The sequence below is a fragment of the Empidonax traillii genome, unplaced genomic scaffold, assembly GCF_003031625.1.
Source record: "Empidonax traillii isolate 1590-97213 ecotype Southwest subspecies unplaced genomic scaffold, ASM303162v1 scaffold149:size904812, whole genome shotgun sequence".
Classification (NCBI taxonomy): Eukaryota; Metazoa; Chordata; class Aves; order Passeriformes; family Tyrannidae; genus Empidonax; species Empidonax traillii.
Genome location: NW_020955342.1, coordinates 643,653 through 658,039, shown reverse-complemented (window position 1 = coordinate 658,039; position 14,387 = coordinate 643,653). Strand labels below are relative to the sequence as shown.

The 14,387-nt window shown below is 41.4% G+C and overlaps 1 protein-coding gene across 5 annotated transcripts in view; it reads left to right on the top strand.

Moving 5' to 3' along the window:
- The window catches only part of MTUS2 (microtubule associated scaffold protein 2), a 249,282-nt gene that overhangs the window by 208,825 nt on the left and 26,070 nt on the right, over positions 1-14,387 (top strand). The gene's annotated exons all lie outside the window — the stretch shown is intronic.

The window sequence follows — 14,387 nt, the reverse complement described above, 5'->3', positions numbered from 1 at the left end:
AAATCACCTCCTTATTTGGTACAGGCTTCCAGATATTTGGCCTGATTTTTTTTTTTTTCTTTCACCTTTAGCTAACTGGTATTCTTAAAAACAAACACATTACAAAGAGCATAACACACTCAAAGCAATGGCTAAATCCATTAAAGGGATTAATTTAGAAATAAGCATGGAATAGTTGGATATATGCCATATACTTGTGTAGGTGCCATACGTGCGACTATAATGCTTGAACTTCTTTCCCATAGTCTTGGAATATCTTCTGTTTCATGTAAAACTTCATTTCACATATCTTTAGTTAAAATGAAGTACTAGAAGTTACTGAGTTTTACATGCATTAAAAAAAAAAAATTGTTCTGTCTACTTTCCCCTGGCCCAAAGGCATTTTTAAATGTCGTTTGTAGAAGGACTCCAGATTATTTACTGTATTCCCTCATGACAGCATATTCCTAAACTAGAATGCTCTGCTGATATAATTCTGTCTCTCCAGACTTACTGTTGCAATCCCAGGGGATGAGAGTGTAAATATCATGTCTTCTTATGTAGATCCATCAGCAGATGCATTCTGACCTGATGCACAAGAGGGATTTTGTAGAATGTAGTGGAACTTTCCCTGTTGATGAAAATTCCTGGCAAATGTGAGGTTGTTCCAGTGCAAAGCAAGGCTTGAAAATACAGATAGACTGTGATTACCATTCTCACCTTGAGCATTTCAAGACTATGTGCCACATTTGCAAAAACCTCTCATATAGACATGCTGACAGAAAAACAACAATTTCTTTATAATTGGAGTTCTTATTTGATCTTCAGTTCTTCAGCTACAATTTCATATCACTATTGCAGTCCATGTGGATTGTGGTTACAGATTTTAGCAGCTAGAGACCCACATATTTGATTAGTGGACTGCAATCTGCCTTCGCTTTTGAGCATACAAAACCAATGCTCTCATATTCTCACGGCTTCAGTTTTGAGGAGTGATGGATGCAGCAAAGCCAGGCTAAAGCCAGCTCTGCCTGGAGCTGCCTTTCATACAATCCTGACTTACCTCTGTGCAAAGCAAAGCCCAAAACTTCTTCCCTTCACCCCCCCAATTCCATAACTGGCTGATACTAATCACATGGAGAGCCTGGCACAGTGAGGGTGTTTGGACCTGTCAATAATATGGAGTGATTTGGATCAAGGGAGCTGAGCCCATTCAAACAAAATGTGTTGAAATGCAAGCAGATGTTAATGAATAACTGTAAATGCAGAATACAGGTCATGTCTACAGAACTATGGTCTGGGTGTCAGCTGGAAGGGAGCAACTCCAGAAGTAATTAAAGTTTCTGCTGTCAGCACAAATCAATGTGAGCTCCTATTGTGAACATGTGTTATGAAAAACTGTCAAGATCTTTGAGTGAGTAAACAGAGGCATAGCAAGTAGAAGTAAGGGGGTGATAACATCTGTACACTCAGCACTGAGGAGACTGATAAGGAATAGATGGCATTTAGCACTGGTGCTCACACTTCAGAAACAATGAAAAAATAGGGAGGAAACAGAGGAGAGCAATAAGCAACTGTGAGATCTGGAAAAATCCTTTGCTGTGAGACACAGAAGAGCACAATTGATTTTCTTTGTAAAAAAGGACAATGTGGCTTGAGTCCAGAGCAGAACAATCCCAATAAGAAGTGTTTTCTGTGTACCATAAAGTTCTTTCCTCTAGAAGGGGAAAATTTAGCAGAAACTGCTGTCTGGAAACAGAAGTTTTGCAGCTTCAACACATGAAGGAAGCACAGACCTTTAGGAGTAGAGATGATCAGTTATTAGAACAAACCACTGTGAGAAGAGAAAGCAGCTCCACACCTTCATGTCTGCAGTTTGCCAATGGATGCCTTAGAGGGGATGTTTTCATCGAATATAGTTATAGAACAGTGTAAAATGTCATGTCCCATGACACAAAAGTCATGTTATTTGACTGAAACATCCCTTTGTCCTTTGTCCTGAAGTTCTACAAAGACCTGTTGGCAGCAAGATTATCTGGATATACAATATTTCGTGATACAGTGGGTGTTAGAGGGGAGACACCTATTTTGATGTTGGAAGAATTTTCAGATAGATGTTAAAATGAGTTTTCCATGCAGAGCATCTTTTTATCACACTCTCTAATGCAGGGTTACTTGCATCTTCTTGTGAAGTTTCTGACAATAATCACATCTTGATGCAGGATTTAGATTACATGGACCATGACTCAAAGATATATATAAATGGTAATTATTATGTTCCAAGGATTTTGACATTTTTGCTATTCTTTCAAGTGGAAGATATATCTACTAGATACTCTTTCTGTTTCTCACAAACATCCGAAAGCATGTTGCTGTGCTTTTGAATCAGGTATCCAAAGCACAACCTGTCTCTTGCTTAACCTCCCTTTAAGGTCTGAGCTATTGGATTCCAGAAACATTCCTAAAATGTTTCAGCTGCAATCCTCCTGGAATTCCTTGGCCTTGTTCTCTCCCCTCAGATCTGATTCAAATGCTGCTTCCTACAATCATTTCTCACACATTACAATTTCAGAAGGTGATTTGAGAACCATTTATTATGGTTCCTTCTTAAAACCAGCTCAAACTACAGAGGAATTAGTATAAATTATGCATTTTTAAAATAAGTTCTAAAAATCATCTGAGTTAGGTTTCCTTTGTATAAAAATATCCCAAGGCCACAACTCATAGATTGGATGCTTATTAATATTAATAAGTACTGTTTCTCTTAGCAGAGCACTGAGAATTTTCCTTATAGGAGGAACTTGATCCATGTAAAACTGCTGGAATTTGTTGTCACTGACATTAATGTTGCAGGATGTCAGCACTTGTCCCTTGCGCTGCTTGGCCTTAAAATACAGCAGCTTGGAGTTGTCATTGGCTTTGGTCCAGAATAACTCAGGACTGGAAGAGAGGAGATCCTGTGTTTGTTGGGAGAAGGGAACATTTCTCTGCAAAGTTGATTTAAGAGAATGGCCATCTGATTCCAGCTACTGAGAGGTGTGGAATTTAGAAACAGCCTTGCAGGGGATGTATTCTTGGGTAGAGGGCAGGTGAGGAATTCAGTGAAAACATGCATTTTTCCTTGTGATCCTGGTGTATAAATGATATTTCATATGAGAATACATGAATTCCTTGTCAGCAAGAACTAGTTCATTTGGAATTCTCTGCAAATGCTTACTTTGTACTGTTCCAGACATCAAGAACTAAGAAACATACTAATAAAGTATTGTTCTCTCATGCATTTTAATCCATGGACTTACAAGCTACTGACATTCAAATAAATGTAAGGCTACACTAGCAGAAATAACAAGAGTCTGAAGGAATTCTGTTTAGATTCCCACATCCTTTGTGTATGAGAACTGAATTTAAAAAAGAGTCAGCTGGCTGGGCTCTCTCACTTAAGAAACAGAGAACATATAGTCCACGTTAATTTGTTAAATTCTAGAGTAAATATTCTATTAATCTAAATATGCAATAGCATAAGTGTATAATTGAAACACTATATAAAAAAATGTTTGCTTCCATATGAGTTGCCTGAGGATCACTAAAACCTCATGGTACTAATATGCAAAATGTGAAACCTTACTGTAAATCCAATGGAAATTGCCATTCAGGGGACATCTGGCGTGACTTTCAGCTCTAGCTGAATCATCTAGCTGAAACTCATAACTGACTGACTGCTCATGTCTTCAGAAATCTCAAAATCCCTGTATTACATTTCTGAATAATTTTTTTAAATTAGGTAAGAACAAAAATAACAGCTTCAACCTTGAAAATAATGTACTACGTGTGTATGTCTAAAGAGCAATGTGGAGAATTGTGCTACAAACAACAGAGCTGTGTCAGAGAAAACTTGCAATGCACCTCTAACAAGGAAGGTGAAATGTACTAGTGAATGTATTTTCTTTTCTTATTTCTTTGGGCCGCTGTGGTTTTCAGTCTGACAAGGTTAGAGTTCAGGGGCTTGTGATAGGACTCTCCTCACAGCTGACAGCAGTGTGGACTCCATTCCTTGTCTTGGGGAAGCTGATCCTGTGCTAGCGAGGTTGACTCTCCTCAAATTCACTACTTTCTCCCTCTTTTAGGTTTAATCCCAATCTGATTCACTGCACAAACACTTGTGTGACCATAAGAAAGGAAGCTGAGATAAAACAAGTGACCAGAGAGGGGGAGATGAAATCACTTCCTTTGACAGCAGCACACGTCTTCATTGGTTTCAAACACTCATGGAAATACAATGTGACTAGCAATTTCAATGAGTAAAATTGGAAAGAGAATTTAGGATTAGTTGAGACTGTTTTCAAATTACACTGTACGCAGAATTGAAGAATTAACAATACTGATAATAAATGGATTGCAGTCTTTGAGGCCCATGCTTGGTTTATTGAAAAATAAATTCAGTCTCCCTGGTTGTCGGCAATTCTGTCAGTATACTTAACTTCTCTCTTGTAGATATCAAAATTCTTTGGAATTCCATCTGCACGTTCTGTCACACAAACTATAACTAACAGTGTTTGAAAAGAGTATGTGCAGAGAAATAGGTTGTGATAATCACATAAGCAGTGCTGGATGTCCCTTCTGCCAGCCTTGCTCTCCCATCTTTGTCATGAATGATAATTCGTGGCATACCACTTAATCATCCTCTGGGTCTCCTGTTCAAAATGCATTCCTGGAATAGCTTTGTTCTATCCTACCTCGGCACTGCCTTAGACAAAATGCTGGCCCTCAGTGAATGCTGCCAAGCAGGCTTCTCCTCACACCACCCTCTGGAGGTGCTTAATGTTGGTGTCACAGCCACCTCTCACTGTTGACTGCAGAGAATGCCAGCAGGTGGCAGTTGCCAATAGTCTGACTTATCCATCACTCTTGAGAGCTGAGACATCACAGAAGTTGCAGAGACTCAGTTATGCACCACATAATCTGAATCTGACCTTCCCATCTCTCCTTATTTCCTCATTCCTGTAGTCTACTGTTTCTTGCCTCCCTTCTCCACTGCATCTTATGACTTAGGTATGCCCACGTTTACAACCTGTTATTTTGTGTAAATATTTTTTTTTCACCTTTAAGTACTTCTCCCTCTCTTAGTGTTCTCCTCCCTGACAGCTATCGTTTTTCAACTTTACTGTTTTCTTAGGCAGATGTATTCCCTGCATCAGAACTGCTATCCCCAAAACACAGGTGACCAGAACTGTGTGAGGTTTCAGGTGAGATCTCCCTGTGGCTTTTCATAAAGCATTTAGACTTCCCTCTTAGTCCTCCTAGAATCTAAGGTGGTGTTTGCTCCATTCAGAACCGTACCATAGACATAGTTCTTAGTCATCCTATGACTGGATAAGCAACACTCTTTTTTTTGCTGTTATTTGCAGCTGTTGAGTTTCCATCTTTTACTTGAATTTCCTATTATTTGTCCCTGTGACTGGGACCTTGAACTTCTCAGTATTCTGTAGTTCTTCTCATGACCATTACTATAGCCCTATGTACCATCCAGCTTGACAAGCATTGTGTTTTGCCTCTCCCTTGATGGACAGTGCATCCCAGCATCTCATTAGCACTCACTAATTTTTGACCAGGTTCATAAGTGAACAACATAACTTGCTCCAAGGGTTGATCTTTGAACAGCTCCATTAATTACCTCCAGCCCAATAATAGTTCCATTTACTGCAACTCCTTGCCATATCCCCCCAAGGGCTCCTCCCTGCTTAATACTTCTTCAGCAACTCCCCATCTTTCCCAGCCTAATGAGCAATTTTGGGGTTGGTGGCATCACTGGGTCCCCAGTAGGTGGGAATTACATATTACCCTCATCTAAAAATATAAATTCTTTTGGTTTACAAAGGCAGCAGTCTGAACTGGAGTGGGATCTGTCTGTCTCTGGTGTTTTGTTATGCTTGACACTTTATTTTAATGTATTATTCCTCTCAGTATTTGTTCCAAGTGCTACATGCCACTGAAATCAGACAGATGACTCTAGCATTTTCAAATTAAGAGTTGATAAGTTCAAAAGCATGGTTTGAACATGCTGTTGAAAGTGCCAGTTCTCACAGAATTTGGGTATAGGGATTGTCCTCTCCCTGATATGCCTATTTTGCTGAGTTTTACTCCTCTCTCAGCTATGTTCATTTCCATTTCTATGTCCTTAATCCCCTAGGCATTGATGCCTGCAAGTGTGTGTTCAAAGTCATCCGCGTAGTAACCTACCTCCAACCTGTAATCATGCTCCCACCACCACAGACACCCCTCCTGAATTCTTTCTTCATCATCCTTGTTTGTGCATTTCACTGAGGAGCTGCTCTTTAAAATAGTTCCATCTTCCATTTGCTTTCTAGGCTTGTGTGTTTTCTCACTTTAATGCTACACACCTTGACCTGCAGGATGAGGCTTAATTTAAACTGAATGAGTTTGGGCTCACTTTCCCCCAAAGGATCTAAGCTGACCAAAGAGCCCAGCAATTCATCCATCATGTCCTTATTCCTTATCAATCCCATTTTGGCTTCTGGGGCCTCAGTGCACCCTAACCAAAAGGACAGCACATAACTTCTGTTTAATTTAAGTTTCACTTAAATATTTTATCTTCAAGTTTAGTGCTTAAGTGGTACTAAAGTAGTGTACAGACCTTGCTAGCTAAACTCTAGCTTAGACTTAACATGCAAACAGCAAATCTCCCATTATTAGTGAAGTGATTGAAAAACATGTGAACTTCAATTTAAAAGTATGACAAAAGGAATAATGACAAGGTTTTATTTTCCCTGTCTGATAGTCAGACATCTTGGTTTAAATACTATAGTTCTAATGACCAGCTCAGAGAAATGGCTATGGTAATTTGTCTCCAAATGAAGACAATTTTTTTGTCTATGGCAGTTACAAAGTTTCCAGTCAGGATTTGGACTGTAAAAGACCCAAATCACAGACTTCAGGTTGTGTGACAAGAAAAAAAGAAGCTTCTACAGTGAGGATAAAAACATTTCACCATACAAGGAAGTCTCTTTTTACCTTTGCTGTGTAGCTGTTCAGTAGCCAACCAAATTAATTTTTGTATGCTGTAAAGAAAAGTTAGATCTTAAACACAAATGTTAAAACTCATGCACTTTGAGTGAGATTTTTAATTTGTTTTGGTCTGGTGTTTGATTTTGGTTTGTTTGTTTGGTGAGGTTTCTATGTTGTTGTTGTTGTTGTTGGGTTTGTTTTTAAATACTTGACTGTGATATTTTGAAACTCTGGTTGAAGCCCTGGCAGGGCTGAGGAAGAGTAGAGAATAAGAAATTGGCACGAACCAGACAGCTACCTGAGCATTTAAATATAATTTAACACAGTTTTGCTGGGCATTCTTGTTGTTTCCTACTATTTTCAAAATCGTCTTGTGCATCACCCATTACAGTAGGACATAGAATTAAAAAAAAGCCTCCCGTACAGAAAGGCACAGATCTGAGCTTCTTTCCTATCAGAAGGAAGAACTGTTTCAGCTTTGGGGACAATGTAGTTTTTCTGTATGTTTGGTAGTGGTTTGGCTTTCAGGAAAATAATGGCTTTCAGGTTTAAATAGTGTAGGGATTTGCTACACAAATAACACCTTGAGTGTGAGTCACTGAACTGTTTTGCCTTTTTCCAGTGTAATCTTTAGTGTAAGTTTTTAGAGGAAAATATTTCCTGCCCAGGAGAGGTTGCTGCAGCTCCATGCCCTGTGTTTGGACAAGAAAATGTGTACCCAGTGGGCACGTGGATACAGACCAGACATATGCACCACTGTGTGTGTATATGCAGGTTAGGGTTATGTTAGATTATGTGGTGTACATACACATATATATGGCCAAAAATTTACCCCAGCCCTCAAGGACTGCAGAAATCTCCAGGTGCGTTGCAGAGGTCTGTGGTTTTGCAATCACACGGAGTCGCTGAGGTCCAGAAAGGTTGATCTTCCTCGAGATTTAAGTAAACGACTTCAGGGAAAGTCCTTACGGGGAGATTAGACCGGCTCGGGAGGCTGCGGAACACCCGGAGGAACATCCCACACGGCTCGCGGACGAACCAGTGGGCCCACCCGGGGAGAGCAGACCGCTGGAAGCGGGGCTCCGTCCCGGGTCCCGCCCCGCTGGCAGCAGCCCCCGCGCAGCACGGCGGGCGGCTCTGCTCAGCCGCAGAGCCCGCAGGGTGGCCGGGGGGGCATCCAGTGCGGCAGAGCCGCAGCCCTGTCCGTCGGCACCGCAGCCGTGCTGCCCGGCTAGGGCCAAGCAGTGGATTTGGGAGCGGTGCGGGAAAAGCAGCCGCGCCGGCAGCGAGCCGGGGGACGCTCGCGTTAAAGGCACCAGCCAAGCGGACACGGAGGACGGGGACCACGGTGATCAATGGCTGTGAATGCGACAGGAGGATGAGAAGCGAGAGCCGCCCCGGCTGAGAGCCCAGACGCACTCTCGGATTTCAGCGCATTTGGGGATGTCGCTGCGAAGTTTCAAACTCCGTCCCCGCCGTTCCCCACCCCGGCACGTCCCTGCGATGGCGCTGCTGGACGTGCCCTGCTCTGGGCAAGCCTTTGCCAGCCGGAGCGACCGAACGCTCTCTTTCGGGAGAGGCCCGAGCCAGAGGGCGAGCAGCGGTGCTCCGGCGGGGCGGGGAGCGGGCAGCGCTCCGCGGGGAGCGAAGGCGCCGCCGGCTCCGCTGCTCCGCACCTGCCGGACCGCCCCAGCCGCCCGCTACGAGACACTGTCCCTGCCCCGCTCCCGGCTCCTCGACCCCGGCCCTGGCATCTCCCGGCTCCCCGGGACGCTTCAGGTTGACAAGTCCCCTTGGCCGGCCTCGGCGTGCAGGGACGCGACTTCCCCTCCTGCCAGTGTCACCGCCCGGGGCTCATCCTCCGGCTCCGTGCCAGCCTGGCGGCAGTCCGGCGGGTGGCAGTCCGGCGGGTGGAGGTCCTGCCAGGATGGGCAAATGCTGCTCCACGTGTTTCCCCCCCGTTCGGTGCGAGGACGAGACGGTACTTTTGCCTCTTTTTATCCTTTAGTGAAAGGGAAGACAACTAGCCGGGATAGAGCCTGGGTTGGCTTCATCTCGCTGGCGTCGGTGGCGTGTGCGCATCCAGGGTGGCGGAGAGGGGACCGATGCTTGGCTTGTTTACAGTGTGGTGATCTCCCCTTCACCAGGGACAGGTATAACTGTCTCTTTCTCATGCACTGCAGTGCCTTACATAAGTTTATCCTGCAGTGTAAATGTAAGGGTTGTATGTTCATGAAGCAAGGAGGGACCTTTGGCATCTTCTGTAGCAACAGTCGGCTTGATATCTTGCTCTGCTTTTCATACATTTTTAATAGACATGCGAAGTACAAGTTATAAGGGAAACTTGCACAGAGTTCTAAAGTTTGAAGAGAGATTTTTCAGCCTCTAGCTGTCCTAAGGTTTTACCTCTTCAACAGTCCTTCTCTCTGACATAGTACTGATCCTCCAATCTAGGAGAAGTGAAACAAGACAAAACTACCTTTTTTATTATGTCCAGTTGAATCTAAATCAAACAAATTCCTAGGCACCAAAATGGGTCATGTAACAAATACCAGTGCAGAGATAATTATGTAGCTACAGACAGCAGGAAAATAACATCTACAAGAGAAGTTGTGGGACATTTCAAACACATAGATTTTCCTGATATTCTTCTGTGAATTTGCCTGTATTTAAAGTACATACAGAATAGTGAGAGAATGAATATATGCAATTAATTTGCTTGATAGAAAGTATCTTGGCAGCAACAGGTATTTGTGAAGTATATTCTGTTAGAATTTGGCTTTTTAAAATATTCATCTACTCCATGAAATGAAAAACTAGTAGTGCTTCCATTTACTAATAATATGCTCAAATATAACTTCAGAAGTGCTACAAACCAGGTTAAGAAAAAAAGTGTGGGTTATTATAAAACTTGTCAAATATAGCAGTCACTGGGGGATATCTAGGTGCTTGTAAACTTTAACCTAAAGAATATTATGAGGGAGGATCACCTGGCAACATGATTGAAAAGCAATCTTAAATCACGTCTTTTTTGAAGGAAGTCTACAGATAATTTTGAACATCAGCTGCTGTGGGACTCAGTTATTGTTTCTAGAGGTATCATCTGAAATATTTATTGGTACCAGAGAATTCTCAATGTATATGATTCTCTTTCCAATTATTATATAAGACCTTGCCACAGGGAAGTCTGAATAAAGCAACAGTGACTAAGCACCATTTGCAGGTCAGCATTTTTTTTTTTTTTTTTTAATATTTTGAAAGCTTTGGATACAGAAAAGCTGTTCTGGAGGAACACTTTTAATAACAAGTGCCAGAGAGCATCTCTGTGCAGTGCATTTTTTAGGAGGTATTGCGGGAAACTGAGAAGTATTTGTGGAGACATTGTACATACATTTGGACCTTAGAATATGAGCAAACAGGTTAGTTGGCTGGGTGGAGAGACATGTAAATTTGGGAAGTTAACTTCCTAGGTTTACTTCCTAGCTGCGGTTGACTTCCTATATGGGTCTGGGCAATTCTCCGATGTTACTTGCCTCATCTGACCCATTTCCATTTCTATGATAGATCTAATATTACCACCTATTTACTACCTATTGTTAAAAAGCACCTGGAGATTTAATTAATTAGCATTTCTAACTAATTAGTATCTCTCAGGTAGTTTGTAGTTCTCAGAGGAGACTCTAAGGCAAATCTCAACACTTCCTCCCCACCCCACAGTTATTCCTAGTCCAGAGTAAAATCTTGACCTGTCTCTCTGACAATGTCTCCTCGAGGATATCTTACCTGTCAACTGAAGCTCTGTGCAACTGAAGCAGAGCCTTTCATAGAATCACTGAATCATTGTATAGTTTGGGTTGGAAGAGACTTTTAAAGATCATCCAGAGCAGAGACATCTTCAGATGTCCAGCCTCTGCCTCCAAGCTTTCATCACTACTTCTCTAGCTAATCTGTTTGGACAACACCAGCATCTTACCCATACTCAGACTCATATGTTTTACCAAGTTATTTTTCTAGGTCCTCATGTGCAGTTATATCTAAATTATGCTGATTTTTTTTCTTGACTACACTGTTAACTTTTGGCCAGTGTTATTTAATTGGATTAATTCATGTTTCCTTCCTATGTTTCTGGCTACCTGCCTGACTACGTGCCAGGTTTTCCAGAACTGCTTGGAAATTGCACCAATATAAGTCACGTTTCAAGTGTTTTGAGTTGAATGGAGAATACGCAAGTGACATTTTCAGTGTCTGATTCCCTTACTGAAATGCAGTCTGATATCAAGCCTTTCACAGGAGAAATATTGAAAGGTCTGTGTTATAAAGCTGATGATATGAAAATGAGTTGCTACTACGTCTTCTGTTCAACAGACAGTAGTTTAAACACAGAGCAAACATTTCATTCTACCTATTCTATTCTATTTTTCTTTCTGTCTGAGGAGATGAGGCACATTCCAGACACAAGACTCAGCTGTTATAATGGAGAGTTCTGGAATGAGGAAGAAGCTTTTCTTTATCTCTGAGTGTAATTTTATTTTATGAAAATTACTTCATCATCAGAGTAATTTATTGGGATGCAGCAACAGAAGACCTTTGTCATCATTTTTCCAAGAAGTACTGAAGCCCATCATTCATTAAAAGTACTTGAAAAATAAGTGCGACATTTTAATTCATACAAACCCCACTGTTTTGGTTTCACAATTTGGCCAGAAAAAAATGAATTTCAAATCACATCAAAGGGATTTTTTTTTTCCTCCCTTTCCATTTAACTGCTGCACTAAAATGCTGGATATTTGCACAATCTCCTTACAGTGTCTCTGACCTTTTCACCTACTGGAAACAGTTGTGTCACTAGTATGGTCACTGAACCTTTTTAAACCTAAGTTGGATTTGGCCCTTAGCTGCTAACTCTCAGTAGCTCAATTCCAACTGGTGGCCTAGTACAGGACCTCTACAAATCTCTTTCTTTATGTTGAGCCTGTTAGACACAAAACTATTTGGAGGGCAGCTGCTTACCTTGTCTTCTCTTTCTAACATTTTGTTGAGATAAATAGTAATGAAGACTGATTAACCCAATGGGATGTCCTGTTAATTTGGTTTCTTATAGATTAGTTTCAGGAAAGTTTTCCTTGCCTGCTTGTAAATTTTCAAATTGCTTTGTTGTTTTGACATTGAATATATATGAATCTCAGCATTGAACCTGATAGTTTTACATTCCAAAGTCAGATCCAGTTTTGCTCTACTGTAATGTTTGGTTTCCTTAGCACTGGCATTCCCAGTTCCCTCATTACACTGACAATGAAGTGCTGGTTATCTACAGAGCCACATCGATGATAACAAAGTAGGGGCTTTTTTGCTTTGCATTACTGTCCTGTTTAGACTGCCACAGGAACACGTGCAGTCCACAGCTGTCATGTTACAGTGACAAAGCAGGTTGCTGTAACAGAAGATGCCAGGGATTTTTGTGAGTTCACTGTGCATCCAGGTATCCAGGAGGCTGATACAATGATTAGCCGAAACTGCACCTTGCTTCTCTTGCAGGAGAGGAAGATAAGGACTCATGTACTGTTGGTCTCTAGAAGAACGCTCTGAGAAAGAGGGACTACTTGAGACCTCGGCACTGAGGCCAACCCTTGCATATAAAACCTCCCAGGAAACATAAATATGAAGTCCCAATGAGCAAACAGGACACTGTAACCAATATAAAATACAATGCAAAAAGTATTGGCAGGGCAGGCAAATGACAGCAAAGGCACCCGAGCTGTGTCAATATCAGCAGTTTGAGAGAGCTCCAGGGACTGCTCTGGAAATCATGGCCCCAGGATGGTGGGAGGCAGACTTGAGGCCCACTGTCCTGGTGGATTGGTGTCCATGTTGGTGCTTGAGTTATGGGATAGCATTTTTAAGCTGGCACCATGGCAGTTCTCTATACTTTTGGAGAGGGTCCCACCACCAAGTGTCCTCAAGGGTAGGACAAACCTTATCTCCGATAAAGCATAATGTAAAAAATAGAGTCTGTAATATTTCTTATGGAGGATCAAAATTCTAAACCCCCCTTTTTTTCCTAGGATGTGGTTTTTTTAATTGCTTTTAATTTTTTTCATGTAAATAGAATAGTAACGATGCCACTGATTTGTGCCTATCTTTATGTTCTGGCAATGGTTTGTGCAGAGCTTTCTTGCTTAAATGGCTTTTGTTTCAAATAGTGGGAGCCTGATAATTTGAGTGGGTGCTCCCCATCTGCAATTCCTGTACCCAGTATATCCCTGTGCACACACCTTCAAGGGCACCAAGTCCTGGCAGTCTGCCAAGAACACTTCTTAAAATTACTCCAGTGAGTTAAACAGACAGTGTGGGCAGATGCAGTGATATTCTCCAACAGGGGAAACTTATCTCTGTAAGGCTGCTGATTTGGGAATCTGTGTGAAGGGATCTGGCTTTTTAACATACCAGGCTGTATTTATCTGGATCTTTTAATTTTTTTTTTCCATAACTTTTTTACTAATTAGAAAAAAAACCAACAAAAAGCACCAAAAAAAATGTACATCATTTTATTCTGAGCCTAGTGCAGTTGGTTGGGACCGGACACTCTGCAGTCCTGGCACACAGCCCCATGTGCATTACTCAGCAGGGTATGGAGCTGACTGGATGAACCAGGCCTTGCATTCCTGGTGTCTTCCCATAACTGAGTAAGAAAAATGCCCACATCATCTGGGTCTCCTCAGGCTCTCAAGGCTCTCAAATCAGCTCAGTTTCTCATTCCGTTTACAGCGAACTTTCTGGGAAATGTGTCCCTTGGATATGGTGGAAATCATCCCAGAAGGGCAATAGTAAAGGATTAATTTGAATTACACATTCCATTATTCTGGTAATACCAAAAATAAAGCTGTGTTAGTTCTCTTAACAGAGTTAAAAATTTGGTGCAGGAAAAATAAACGGAAAGATTAAACTCTGAAATATTTTTTCCACTTTCATTTTTGTAATATAGAACTAATTTGCTATCCTATCTGCTATGTATCCTGCTGCCAAATCCTTTTTGTGTCCTAGATTTTTATTAGCCTTGCTGCTTATTACTGAAAGATTTTGTTTCTAAGACTCCTTTTAATTCAATTTACTTCTGCACTGCTCTTTCTCTTGAATATAACTTCTCTGTAGTGTCCTTTAAGGATTCTTGACCTTTTCTAACCTGGGACATATTTATAGTAGCCTGATCTAGTTTTCCTAATAATTAGTGAACTTCCCAGCAGGATACATTCTTTTATGTTCTTCCTAATATGATTCAGGATACATCTCAATTTAAAGTGCCCGTATGATTAAACCATTAAGCTGGGATTTATTGTAGAAAAATCAAACTCCAGTAGAGTTTTCCTAAGAATTTTCTTTGTCAGTTT